At 46.4% G+C, this 12,916-nt stretch overlaps 2 non-coding genes across 2 annotated transcripts; both read left to right on the top strand.

Moving 5' to 3' along the window:
• The first annotated feature begins 6,489 nt into the window (after window positions 1–6,489).
• LOC112437486 (small nucleolar RNA U109) lies at window positions 6,490–6,607 on the top strand. Its single transcript, XR_003026087.1, has one exon. It is a non-coding gene; the product is annotated as a small nucleolar RNA U109 (small nucleolar RNA).
• Window positions 6,608–7,105: 498 nt separating this feature from the next.
• Window positions 7,106–7,238, top strand: LOC112437485 (small nucleolar RNA U109). Its single transcript, XR_003026086.4, has one exon. It is a non-coding gene; the product is annotated as a small nucleolar RNA U109 (small nucleolar RNA).
• Window positions 7,239–12,916: the final 5,678 nt, after the last annotated feature.

Here is a 12,916-nt window from a genome sequence, read left to right as displayed (position 1 = left end):
CAGGAGTTTGAGACCAGCCTGGGAAACATAGTGAAACCCTGTCTCTACTAAAAATACAAAAAATTAGCCAGGCATGGTAGTGTATGCCTGTAGTCCCATTTACTCGGGTGGCTGAGGTGGGAGAATCACTTGAACCCGGAGATTGCAGTGAGCCGAGATTGCACCACTGCACTCCAGCCTGGGCGACAGAGGGAGACTCTGCCTCAAAAAAAGAAAAGAAAAGAAAAAAAGATTAAGAGCATGGACTCTGGAGTCACACTGCCTGGCTTTGAATCCTGAATCCAGCTCTCCTTAGCTGTGAGACCTTGTGACTTTCAATCCCCTTGGAACTCAGTGTTCTAATCTGTAAAATGGGATAAGCATAATAACAACTTCCTCATAGGTCGTGAGTTAATATTTGTAAAGCACTTTAGGAGACAGTTTACATAAGAGTTTGTTAAATTGTACTCATTGTCTGTCTCCCTGCATTGTATCCTCTGCAAGAAGCAGGGGCTTTTGTCTCCTTTGTTTATTGCTGTATCTCCAGTGCATAGAATAGCCTGGCATAAAATAGATACTCAAATATGTATTGAATAACTGAAACCAACAAGTTGATCACTGTTAAGCATGTGGCAGGGTGCTAGATCCACAGTAGAGTCAAGATCAATGTTGGTTCCCTGACCCACCTCACAGAGCTGAGAGGAGATCCAATCAGCTAATATAAGGGAAAGTGTTTTGCAAAGTGTCATACAAGCCATGCAAGTCATAATAAAATGAACTATTACCATTTCCTGATTACTCACTGGATACCAGACTCTGTGCTAAATACTCTCATACACAAGCTCATTTTAATCCTCATAAATTTACAAGGTAATTCTTATTATTCCTATTTTACAGACAAAGTAACTGAAGTTAAGTCCCTTGCCCAAGGCCACATAGCCAGGGCAGAGGCAAAGCAACAGGCTAATCTAGTTCTCGCTCCCAAACTCATTGCCTGACTTAGTAGCCAAGCTGCTACCCATAAATATTTGCTGGAAGAATGATTTGGGGGAACAGGTCTTTTGTGTATTTGGAAGAATTCCACAATATTCAATCCTTTCTCTAAGAACGTTTCAAAATAAACACATTTGCCTTTGGTCAAGGTTAAATTCTGGGTCTTCCAAGAAACATTCAGAAAGAGCTTTTCTGCCCATTTTTGGTAGTAAACTTCCCAGAGCTTCACTCCCACGGAGCATACTTAAAGGGATGTGTCCCAAAGACAAGAGGGTGTTTTCCAGTCTTCCAGGAAGTGGCCTTAAAACCGGGTGAGGCTCTAATTCCTGGCACCTCACACCCCAGGGCTCTGCGAGAGGGATTCCACAATCTTACCTTTTTGCGTCTGTTCCTGACCTCCTCAGGACCCGTCTATTTGCCTTGTGACATCACCGGCCAGCTCTTCCTATTTATCACTTCTGAATCCTTAAAGATGCTGAGGCAGCCTGCCCAGGTCGAGAAACCTGGGCTGCATACCTTCCCTTTCCCTGAATCTTGGGTGGGGCTGTGCTGCCTTCAGCACTGGGGAATTTTTGCCAAGGCCTGAGCTGTCAGTTTCCAGAGAACAGAAGCCAAGCGTTTGTGTACGTGTGTACACTGAGGGCAAGGAGTCGATTAGTCAATAAGCACTCATGACGCCCCGGGTCCCGCTGCAGTGGTTGGTTAAGGTCTAGAAACTCTGAGAACTTTAGGACCAAAAAGGACCTTAAAGAAAATAATAATGATAATAATAATAATAATAACAAAATATACGAATCTGCTCTCAGAGCCATTCTTCATCCTTCCCCTAAAAGGCAGGGGTGACCCCTGCAGACTGCTTCCCAGGCTCCCTTGAAAGATGACATCCTTCTGGATTCAGCTGATGGAGGCACTACTGGGAGGGCAGGAGGCAGGACAAACAAAAGAGCCAGAGAGCTTGCTCAACAGTGCCTAAGAAGTGGCTGTGTCTTGTCTGCAGATCCAGCTTGGCTGTGGGTCTCCCAGGTGACCCCAGACTCTAGGCTCCAGTGATACCACCTTTCCCTTTCTTCGTTTTTTTTTTTTTGAGACGGAGTCTCACTCTGTTGCCCAGGCTGGATGGAGTGCAGTAGCGTGATTTCGGCTCACTGCAAGCTCCGCCTCCCGGGTTCACACCATTCTCCTGCCTCAGCCTCCTGAGTAGCTGGGACTACAGGCGCCCACCACCACGCCCGGCTAATTTTTTGTATTTTTAGTAGAGACAAGGTTTCACCGTGTCAGCCAGGATGGTCTCGATCTCCTGACCTCGTGATCCACCCGCCTCGGCCTCCCAAAGTGCTGGGATTACAGGCGTGAGCCACCGCACCCGGCCTTTTTTTTTTTTTTCTTTTTTTTTTTTAAGACACCGTCTCGCTCTGTCACCCAGGCTGGAGTGCAGTGGCGCAATCTCGGCTCACTGCAACCTCCGCCTCCGAGTTCAAGCGATTCTCCTGCATCAGCCTCCTGAGGAGCTGGGACTACAGGCTCGTGCCACCACACCCAACTAATTTTTGTATTTTTAGGGTTTTACCATATTGGCCAGGCTGGTCTCGAGCTCCTGACCTCGTGATCCACCTGCCTCAGCCTCCCAAAGTGCTGGGATTACAGGCGTGAATCACTGCGCCTGGTCACCTTTCCCTTTCTTCCTTTTGCTAAGGGGTAGCAGACTTCATGCTGTCTAATCTCTGTGTTGCATCACCATCGCCGTTTGTCTTCTCATCCTCTCCATTACCTCTTTTTTTTTTTTTTTTCTGAGATAGGGTCTCACTCTGTTGTCCAGGCTGGAGTGCAGTGCTGTCATCACAGCTCACTGCAGCCTCAACCTCTTGGCCTCAAGCAATCCTCCCACCTCAGTCTCCCAAGTAGCTAGGACTACAAGTGCACGCCACCATGCCTGGCTAATTTTTATTTGTTGTAGAGATGGGGTCTCCCTAGGTTACCCAGGCTCCTCTGGTTTAAATACTCACAGTGGTTTTTGTCTTCCTGATTGGACCCTGACTGATAGAATAGTTAAAACTTACACAGTACTTACTACATGCCAGACACTGTTCTAAGTGCATGATGGAAGTTAGCTTATTTAATTCTACCATCAGGGGAATGATTACACATTACAGATGAGAAAGCTGAGGCACAGAGAGTTTGATCTAGCCCAGCAAGATCCCATATCTGGATCCATATCAAAAGTTGCCCAGGAAGGCCAGGTGCAGTGGCTCACACCTGTAATACCAGCTCTTCAGGAGGCCGAGGCTGGCAGACTACTTGAAGTCAGGAGTTCGAGACCAGCCTGGCCAACATGGAGAAACCCAAAAATTAGCCAGGTATGGTGGCATGAGCCTGTAGTCCTAGATACTCGGGAGGTTGAGGCAGGAGAATCGCCCAAACCCAGGAGACGGAGGTTGCCATGAGCCGAGACAGTGTCACTGCACTCCAGCCTGGGCGACAGAGCAAGACTGTCTCAGAAAAAAATAAAAATAAAAATAAAATAAAATAAAAACAGAGGAAGTGATGGATGCCATCCTATCCCCCCTGAATCAGACTCTTCCAATCTATTGGGCCCAGCAATCTGGAGATGTAATAAGCTCTCCAGGTGATTTTGATGCAGTTAACCCAACACCTTTCCATGAACTGGTACTATCTGAGAAAGCGTAACTTCGTTTTGGTGATGAGCACACCAAGATTTAGATCAGTAATGTGACCTGCCCATGGGTGCACAGCAAACTCAGTGGCAGACAAAAAGCAGGGACAAGGACAGCACTTTCTGCTTCCCCCACCACTTTCTCGTTCAAGGTCAAATGTCTGCTTCTGATGTTTGGACTTGCTTCTCCTTCAAGCCATCTGAACCCACTTTCTTATGATAAATATTTTGGAAAATTTAGTATATCAACAGATGTATATGCAGGATTGCTGAGTGGCTGATCAGTGTTTGGGAAAAAGAGAAGGGAGGCAGTTTAATTCACTTAATATCTTATTTTCCAGCTGTTCTGAATAACTTTAGAGAGCTTGTTAACTCTTCCACATACTACCTTCCCCTTATTAATTCATTAAGACTGTGGTCAGGCCAAGAATCAGGCCAAGAATCAATCAATCAATCTATCTATCTATCTATTTTTTTTTTTTTGAGACGGAGTCTCGCTCTGTCGCTCAGGCTGGAGTGCAGTGGCGGGATCTCTGCTCACTGCAAGCTCCACCTCCTGGGTTCACGCCATTCTCCTGCCTCAGCCTCCTGAGTAGCTGGGATTACAGGCACCTGCCACCACACCTGGCTAATTTTTTGTATTTTTAGTAGAGACGGGGTTTCGCCGTGTTAGCCAGGATGGTCTCGATCTCTTGACCTCGTGATCTGCCCGCCTTGGCCTCCCAAAGTGCTGGGATTACAGGCGTGAGCCACCGTGCCCGGCCAAGAATCTACATTTTTTAACTGAGGCCCAAAGTCATGTGACAATTTGAGAAACTAGAATCAAAATCCAAAACGCCCAGAATCTGAACGCACTTCCGCAAAATGTCAGCTCCATAAGAATTGGATTTTTGTGTTGTGGTGCACACTTGTGATCCCAGCTACTCAGGAAGCTGAGGTGGGAGGATTGCTTGAATCTGGGAGGTGAAGGCCGCAATGAGCCTTGATCATGCCACTGCACTCTAGCCTGGATGATGGAGTAAGACCCTGTCTCAAAAAAAAAAGGCTGGGTGCGGTGCTCATGCCTGTAATATCAGCACTTTGGGAGGCCAAGGCAGGTGGATCACTTGAGGTCAGGAGTTGGAGACCAGCCTGGCCAACATGGTGAAACCCCATCTCCACTAAAAACACAAAAATTAGCTGGCCATGGTGGTGCACGCGTGTGATCCCAGCTACTCAGGAGGCTGAGGCAGGAGAATTGCTTGAACCAGGAAGGCGGAGTTTCCAGTGAGCCAAGATGTTGCCATTGTACTCCAGCCTGGGCGACAAAAGCGAAACTCCAACTCAAAAAAATAATAATAATAACGGCTGGGCGCGGTGGCTCATGCCAGTAATCCCAGCACTCTGGGAGGCTGAGGCGGGCAGATCACCTGAGGTCAAGAGCTCAAGGCCAGCCTGGCCAACATGGTGAAACCTCCTCTCTATTAAAAATACAAAAATTAACTGGGCGTGGTGGTGTGTGCCTGTAATCCCAGCTACTCAGGAGGCTGAAGCAAGAGAATCTCTTGAACCCGGGAGGCAGAGGTTGCAGTGAGCCGCAAATGATTGTGCCATTGCACTCCAGCCTGGGCAATAGAGCGAGACTCCATTTCAAAAATAAATAAAGAAATAAAAATAATATCTAGGCACAGTGACTCACGCCTGTAATCTCAGCACTCTGGGAGGCTGAGGCGAGCGGATCACCTGAGGTCAGGAGTTCGAGACCAGCCTGGCCAACGTGGTAAAACCCCGTCTCTACTAAAAATACAAAAATTAGCTGGGCATGGAGGCAGGTGCCTGTAATCCCAGCTACTCGGGAGGCTGAGACAGGAGAATTGCTTGAACTCGGAGGCAGAGGTTGCAGTGAGCCGAGATTGCACCATTGCATTCCAACCTGGGCGACAAGAGTGAAACTCTGTCTCAAAATAATAATAATGATAAGTAAAGAATAATTGCCTCTTGTGAAAAAAGTAGTACATAAATGCACAAAGTATGTAATAAGTAGTATTTTCCAAAAGAAAGCCTGTTAATGTCACCTTCTCTGAATAAAAACCCTTTAATGGTTTCCCATTCTCTGAAATAAAAGCTCTTAACAAAGTCTTCAGGGGCTGTCTGGTCTGGCCCCTGACTACTCTCCCGCCCACATTGCGGACTGGAAGGAAGTGGCACCATCTAGGCTCACTGCAACCTCTACTCCCACCAACCCTCCAGCCCCCCTGGGATCAATCAGTCCTCCTACCTCAGCCTCCCAAGTAGCTGAAACCACAGGTACACACCACCATGCCCTGTTAATTTTTGTACTTTTTGTAGAAATGGGGTTTTGCCATGTTGCCCAGGCTGGTCTCGAACTCCTGGGCTCAAGTGATCCTCCTGCCTTGGCCTCCCAAAGTGCTGGGATTCCAGATATTCGAACCATTGTGCCCAACCAGAGCCCAATATTTTATGTTCTTGTAGGACTGAATATACTAGCTCTTGTCATTGTTTAAATTGTCCATTTATGTGTAGACAACTTGGCTAATTATCCACATTTAATTTTAATCTTTGGTTAAATTATATCTCCTCGCTAGCCTGTGAACCATATGAGGACAGAGAGTGTTTAAGCTCACGGTTAGATCCCCAGGATTCAAAATAGCAAATAATAGGTGCTCAATAAATACTTATTGAATGAATGAATGGAGAATAGACACCAAAACCACATTTCCAGGTGATGAAATTATGAGTAATTTTGTCCTCTCTCTCTCTGCGGCATATCTGTATCTTTTTTTCCTATTCGTTTTCTACTAAAAAAAGTGTGCTAACTGTGAGTTAAAAACTAGTCTTTTGTGGACTAGTGTGGAACTGTCTACTCCTCATTCCTGTGGAAGCAGGAATACATTCATAACATGCTCCATTAAAAAAGGAGTTCTAGGCCAGGCAGAGTGCCTAATGCCTGGAATCCCAGCACTTTGGGAGGCCGAGGCAGGAGGATGGCTTGAGGCCAGGAGTTCAACACCAGTTTGGGCAACATAATGAGCCCCCTGTCTCTATGAAAAAATAAAAATAAATTAATAAATAAAAATTAGCCAGTCATGGTGGCACACACTTATAGTCCCAGGTACTCGGGAGGCTGAGGATCGCTTGAGCCCGGCAGGTTGAGGCTGCAGTGGGCTGTGATTGTGCCACTGCACTGCAGCCTGGGCAACCCAGCAAGACCCTGTCTCAAAAAAAAAAAAAAAAAAAAAGGCCAGGTGTGGTGGCTCACGCCTGTAATCCCAGCACTTTGGGAGGGCAAGGCAGGTGGATCACCTGATGTCAGGAGTTTGAGACCAGCCTGACCAACATGGCGAAAGCCTGTCTCTACCAAAAATAAAAATTAGCCGGTTGTGGTGGTGGGCGCCTGTAATCCCAGCTACTCGGGAGGCTGAGGCAGGAGAATCACTTGAACCCGGGAGCCAGAGGTTGCAGTGAGATGAGATCGCGCCATTGCACTCCAGCCTGGACGACAGAGCGAGACTTCATCTCAAAAAAAAAAAAAGGATCCTCAGGGCTGCCAACCTTATAGTAGAAGTTGAGGTGGTAGTGGATTTCTCCTACACAAAAGACCAAGTAAACAAAAAGGAAAAAAAGTTTAAAGAAACAAAACACCAGTCTTATCTGAGTTCTAGTTTTCCAGGGTGTGATCCAGAACCTATGGATCAAAACCAGAAAGAACAACCAGAATCCAGCAGCAATTCAGCGTGAGGCACTAACAGTTCTCCTGCTTCCCAATACCCCCTACCCCACCTCTGCTCCCACCCAGGAATCTTCGTTTTGCAGGTCCCTGTAGCAGTCCTGGCTTTCACACCCTCATACACAATAGTTAAGGACACCAAAGCCCATTTGCCTGCCCTCTTTGATAAAACAGTGACAGCAAGACAAAACATCACCAGCAAAAGTCTTTAAAAATTTAAAGACCCTGATAAAGTCCTCCATTCCACACCTGCCAGGGAAGGAAATGGCCTCTGGCAAGTGCCTCTGTTGCTGCCCCCACTCCCACCTCCCAACACCTTTTCTACAAACATCCCCTTCTCAACTTGTCCTCAGCTGCCTGCTAGAGGGCACCAGATCCACTTGCCTGAGGAGCTGGAGGAAGGGGAAGCCCCCACGACCCCACTGTGTAGTCATGGGGATGAAACTAATGAGTTGATGTTCTTCAAGCATTTGGAGGATCAAAGCCTGAGATCTGAGGCCTTGGCGAGAACACAGCGCTTGCAGGCATGGGTGGGCACAAGCCAAGAGGCCCCCCGGATCACACAGGGCCAGGTGCTGTGCACACTCGGGTAGGGGCCGCTTGCCGACAGACAGGTGTGAGGGCTGGCCCAAGAAAGTCAGGTCCCTAAAGTGATACTACAGAAAAGGAAGAATTCTGAAACATTGTAATTAAATTAATACAGGAATTTGGGAAAGGAAGGGAAAGTAAAGGACAAGGAAGAAGAAAACAACAATCACTCATTATCTCTCCAGATCAAATTAACCTATGCTAGGAGTTTAGTTTATTTGCTCCTAGTCTTTTTTTTTTCTTTTTCTTTTTTCTTTTCTTTTTTTTTCTTTCTTTTTTTTTTTTTTTGAGACAGAGTCTCGCTCTCTCGCCCAGGCTGGAGTGCAGTGGCATGATCTTGGCTCACTGCAACTTCTGCCTTACGGGTTCAAGCAATTCTCCAGCGTCAGCCTCCGGATTAGCTGGGATTACAGGCCTGTGCCACCATGCCCGGCTAATTTTTTGTATTTTTAATAGAGGTGGGTTTTCACTGTGTTAGCCAGGATGTTCTCGATCTCCTGACTTCGTGATCCGCCCGCCTCAGCCTCCCAAAGTGCTGGGATTACAGGCGTGAGCCACCGCGCCCGGCTGCTCCTATTAATTTTTATTTTTTGAAACAGAGTCTTGTTATGTCACCCAGACTGGAGCACAGTGGTGCAATCATGACTCACTGTAGCCTCCACCTGGGCTCAAGCCATCCTTCCATCCCAGCCTCTGGAGTAGCTGTGACTACAGGAGCACACCACCACACTCAGCTAATTTTTGTATTTTTTGTAGAAATGGGATTCCACCATGTCGCACAGGCTGGTCTTGAGCTCCTGGGCTCAAGCAATCTACCCACCTCAGCCTCCCAAAGTTCTGGGATTACTGGCATGAGCCACTGCACCCACTCCAAGCTGCTACTTTTTCCTGCAGATATTGACATGATATTTTTCTCCTTTAACCAGGTAATGTGGTGCATTACATGAATAGGGTTTCTGCAGTTGAAATGCCCTTGCATTCCTGGGATAATCAATTGCAATTATTTTCTACTGTGAGTTCCTTTTCTAGCCCCCTGTCTCAGTTTATGCCTTGGAGGGGCAAAGTTATTTCCGGTCTTGGCTCCTTGTCAAAAGCTCTAGTTTCTTAACCGGAATGTTATAGAAGCTTCCAGAAACTTGGTTTGCTCATTAGTGATGTGGTAGGAGTGGTCTCACTCATTGCTGAGGTGGAGACAATGAAGTGGGAACAAAAGGAAGTGAGGGAGGTCTTGCTCTCACGAGCCTGGATAGTTCTCACAGGAATTAATTAGTTCCCTAGAGAATGGGTTGCTATAAAGCCAGGATGCCCATCAGGTTCCCCCCCACCCCACAGGTGTCCATTTCCCCTTTGACATTCACCACATTGTAACACAGCGCAAAAGTTCTTGCCAGAGCCAGGGCCATGTCCTTGAATTTCTCAGCCGGCAGAACTGTGAGGTTAATAAATCTTTCATTATAAGTTACCCAGTCTCAGGGATTCTTTTATAGCAACACAAAGTGAACTAAAACAGTCAGCATTGAAAATAAATGAAGTACTGGCCGGGCACAGTGACTCATGCCTGTAATTCCAGCACTTTGGGAGACTGAGGTGGGTGAATCACTTGAGGTCGGGAGTTCAAGACCAGCCTGGCCAACATGATGAAATCCCGTCTCTACCAAAAATATAAAAAAAATAGCCAGGTATGGTGGTGGGTGCCTATAATCCCAGCTACTTGGGAGGCTGAGGCAGGAGAATTGCTTGAACCCGGGAGGCAGAGGTTGCAGTGAGCTGAGATCGCGCCACTGCACTCCAGCCTGGGCGACAGAGCAAAACTCCATCTCAAAAAAGAAATGAAGTGCTGATACAAGCTGTGGATGAACCTTGAAAATATTATTTAAAGTGAAAGCCTGTCACAAAAGCCAGTCACAAAAAAATACAACTAATTGTTTTATTAGTCAACTAATACATCTAATAGTTTGCCTATGCTGGACATTTCATATAAATTAATACAATTAATCGTATTAATTTTTTTTTTGAGACAGAATTTCGCTCCTGTTCCCCAGGCTGGAGTGCAATGGCACAATCTAGGCTCACTGCAACCTCCACCTCCTGGGTTCAAGTAGTTCTCCTGCCTGAGCCTCCTGAGTAGCTGGGATTACAGGCACCCGCCACCACGACCAGCTAACTTTTTGTATTTTTAGTAGAGACGGGGTTTCACCGTGTTGGCCAGGCTGGTCTTGAACTCCTGACCTCAAGTGATCTGCCCACCTCAGCCTCCCAAAGTGCTGGGATTACAGGCATGAGCCATCGCACCCAGCCAGTTGTATTAATTGAAAATTGTGTTAATTTATATGAAATGTCCAGAATAGGCAAATCTATAGAGACAAAAAGCAGATTGGTGTTTGGCTGGTGCTGGGGAGTTTGGGAAGAAATGAGGCATGATTACAATGGGAATGAGGCTTCTTTTTAGGGTGATGAAAATGTCCTAAAATTGATTATGGTAATGGTTGTGTAAGTCTGTGAATATACAAAAAACACTGAGTTGTACACTTTAAATTGGGGAATTGTGTGGCAGATGAATTACATCTCAAATAACGCTATTATTTTTTAAAAGCTTTAAAAAGTAGCGTGCAACACAATTTCCCTAAGGGAGTTATTACTGCAGACATCCCATGTGAACATGTGTCACAGCTGACACTGAGATCAATCAGACCACAAATGACTCCAGCCAATCGCACTTGGCAATGCTTGGTCATGCACTGGTCACACGGAGCTAACGGTTCTTAATAACACTGATCATGGGAGTTTACAGGCCATTTCCTAGATGCCATGTTTGGGCTGACAAAGCCAATTTCCCAGAGCATGTATAGTGATGGTTCATAGCAAAGGCTCTGCAATGAGACAAATTCGACTTGGAACCTGGGCTCTGTCTTGTGACCACTGGCAAGTTAGCCTCTCAGTCGCAGTTTTCTCATGCATAGAATAGAGCTAATGCCTACCCTATAGGGTGATTAATGTCTACCCTATAGGGGATTAAATAAAATGCTATTTGCAGAACAATGATCACAGTGCCTAGAACTGGGGAAAGGATCAGTACATAGTAACTGGCATCATTAATAGTAAGGCATATAAAAAACTGAGCACAGTGTCTGGCCCTTAGGGAGTGGTCAAAACACAAAATGATAAAGTTACACTTTTTTTTTTTTTTTTTTTTGAGATGGAGTCTCGCTCTGTCACCCGGGCTGGAGCGCAGTGGCAGGATCTCGGCTCACTGCAAGCTCCGCCTCCCGGGTTCAGGCCATTCTCCTGCCTCAGCCTCCCGAGTAGCTGGGACTACAGGCGCCTGCAACCATGCCCGGCTAATTTTTTGTATTTTTAGTAGAGATAGGGTTTCACTGTGTTAGCCAGGACGGGCTCCATCTCCTGACCTCGTGATCCGCCCGCCTCCCGAAGTGCTGGGATTACAGGCGTGAGCCACGGTGCCTAGCCAAAGTTACACTTTTCACAAAAAAAGTATCTATGAGACAGAATAAACTTTCCAGACAAGGGCAGAGAATTTGAATTCTGTTGCTAAAAAACAAAAGTAGGTAACTTTGGATGTTGCTACTTGCTCACAACCTGGCTTTCACCTGATTCTACAGCCTAAAGCACCAGGTTCTCTCCTGACGCCTCTTGACCAATCCCATCACATCACTAATAAGCAAACCAAGTTTCCAGAAGCTTCTAGAACATTCCAACTAAGAAACTGGAGTTTTTGACAAGGAGCCAAGACAGGAAATGTCATTGTCCCTCCAAGGCATGAACTGAGACAGGGAGCTAGAAAAGAAACTCACAATAGAAAATAAATGCAATTGGCCGAGCACGGTAGCTCACGCCTGTAATCTCAGCACTTTGGGAGGCCGAGGCGAGCGGATCACGAGGTCAGCAGTTTGAGACCAGCCTGGCCAACGTGGTGAAACCCCGTCTCTACTAAAAATACAAAAATTAGCCAGGCATAGTGGAGGGCGCCTGTAATCCCAGCTACTCAGGAGGCTAAGGCAGGAGAATTGCTTAAACCTGGGAGGCGGAGGTTGCAGTGAGCCAAGACTGCACCATTGCAGCCCAGCCTGGGTGACACGGCAAGACTCTGTCTCAAAAAACAAAACAAAAAAAGAAAGAAAGAAAGAAAGAAAGAAAGAAAGAAAGAAGATAAATGCAATTGATTATCCCAGGAAGGCAAGCGCATTTCAACAGCAGAAAATCTTTTCATGTAATGCACCATATTCCCTGGTTAACAGAGAAAAATATGATCATCTCAATATCTGCAGGAAAAATTCATAGTTCGGGCTAGGCAAGGTGGCTCATGCCAGTAATCTCAGAACGTTGGGAGACAAAAGTGGGCAGATTGCTTGAGCCCAGGAGTTGAGACCAGTCTGGGCAACATGGTGAAATATCGCCTCTACAAAAAAATACGAAAATTAGCTGAGTGTGGTGGTGTGTGCCTGTTGTCTCAGCCACTCAGGAGGCTGAAGCTGCAGGATGGCTTGAGCCCAGGTGGTCGAGGTTGCAGTGAGTCATGATAGTACCACTATACTCTAGCCTGGGCAACAGAGCAAGAAAAAAGTCTCCAAAAAAAAAATAAAAGAACATGCAGAAAGGACATAAACTACCTCTTTAGAGCGTTTGCCTCTTGGAAGGCAATAAGATTTTTATTTTATTTCTGAATAGAAATTGAGAAGGAGGGCTGGGCACGGTGGCTCACGCCTGTAATCTCAGCACTTTGGGAGGCTGAGGCGGGTGAATCACCTGAGGTCAGGAGTTCGACACCAGTCTAACTAACATGGTGAAACCCCATCTCTACTAAAAATAAAAAATTAGCCAGGCGCAGTGGCATGTGCCTATAATCCCAGCTACTTGGGAGACTGAGGCAGGAGAATAGCTTGAACCTCGGAGGTAGAGGTTGCAGTGAGCCGAGATCGTACCATTGCACACAAGCCTGG

This window comes from Pan paniscus, chromosome 18 (assembly GCF_029289425.2).
Source record: "Pan paniscus chromosome 18, NHGRI_mPanPan1-v2.0_pri, whole genome shotgun sequence".
Lineage (NCBI taxonomy): Eukaryota > Metazoa > Chordata > Mammalia > Primates > Hominidae > Pan > Pan paniscus.
The sequence above is the reverse complement of the archived record's forward strand: the minus strand, read 5'-3'. Positions and strand labels throughout refer to the sequence as shown.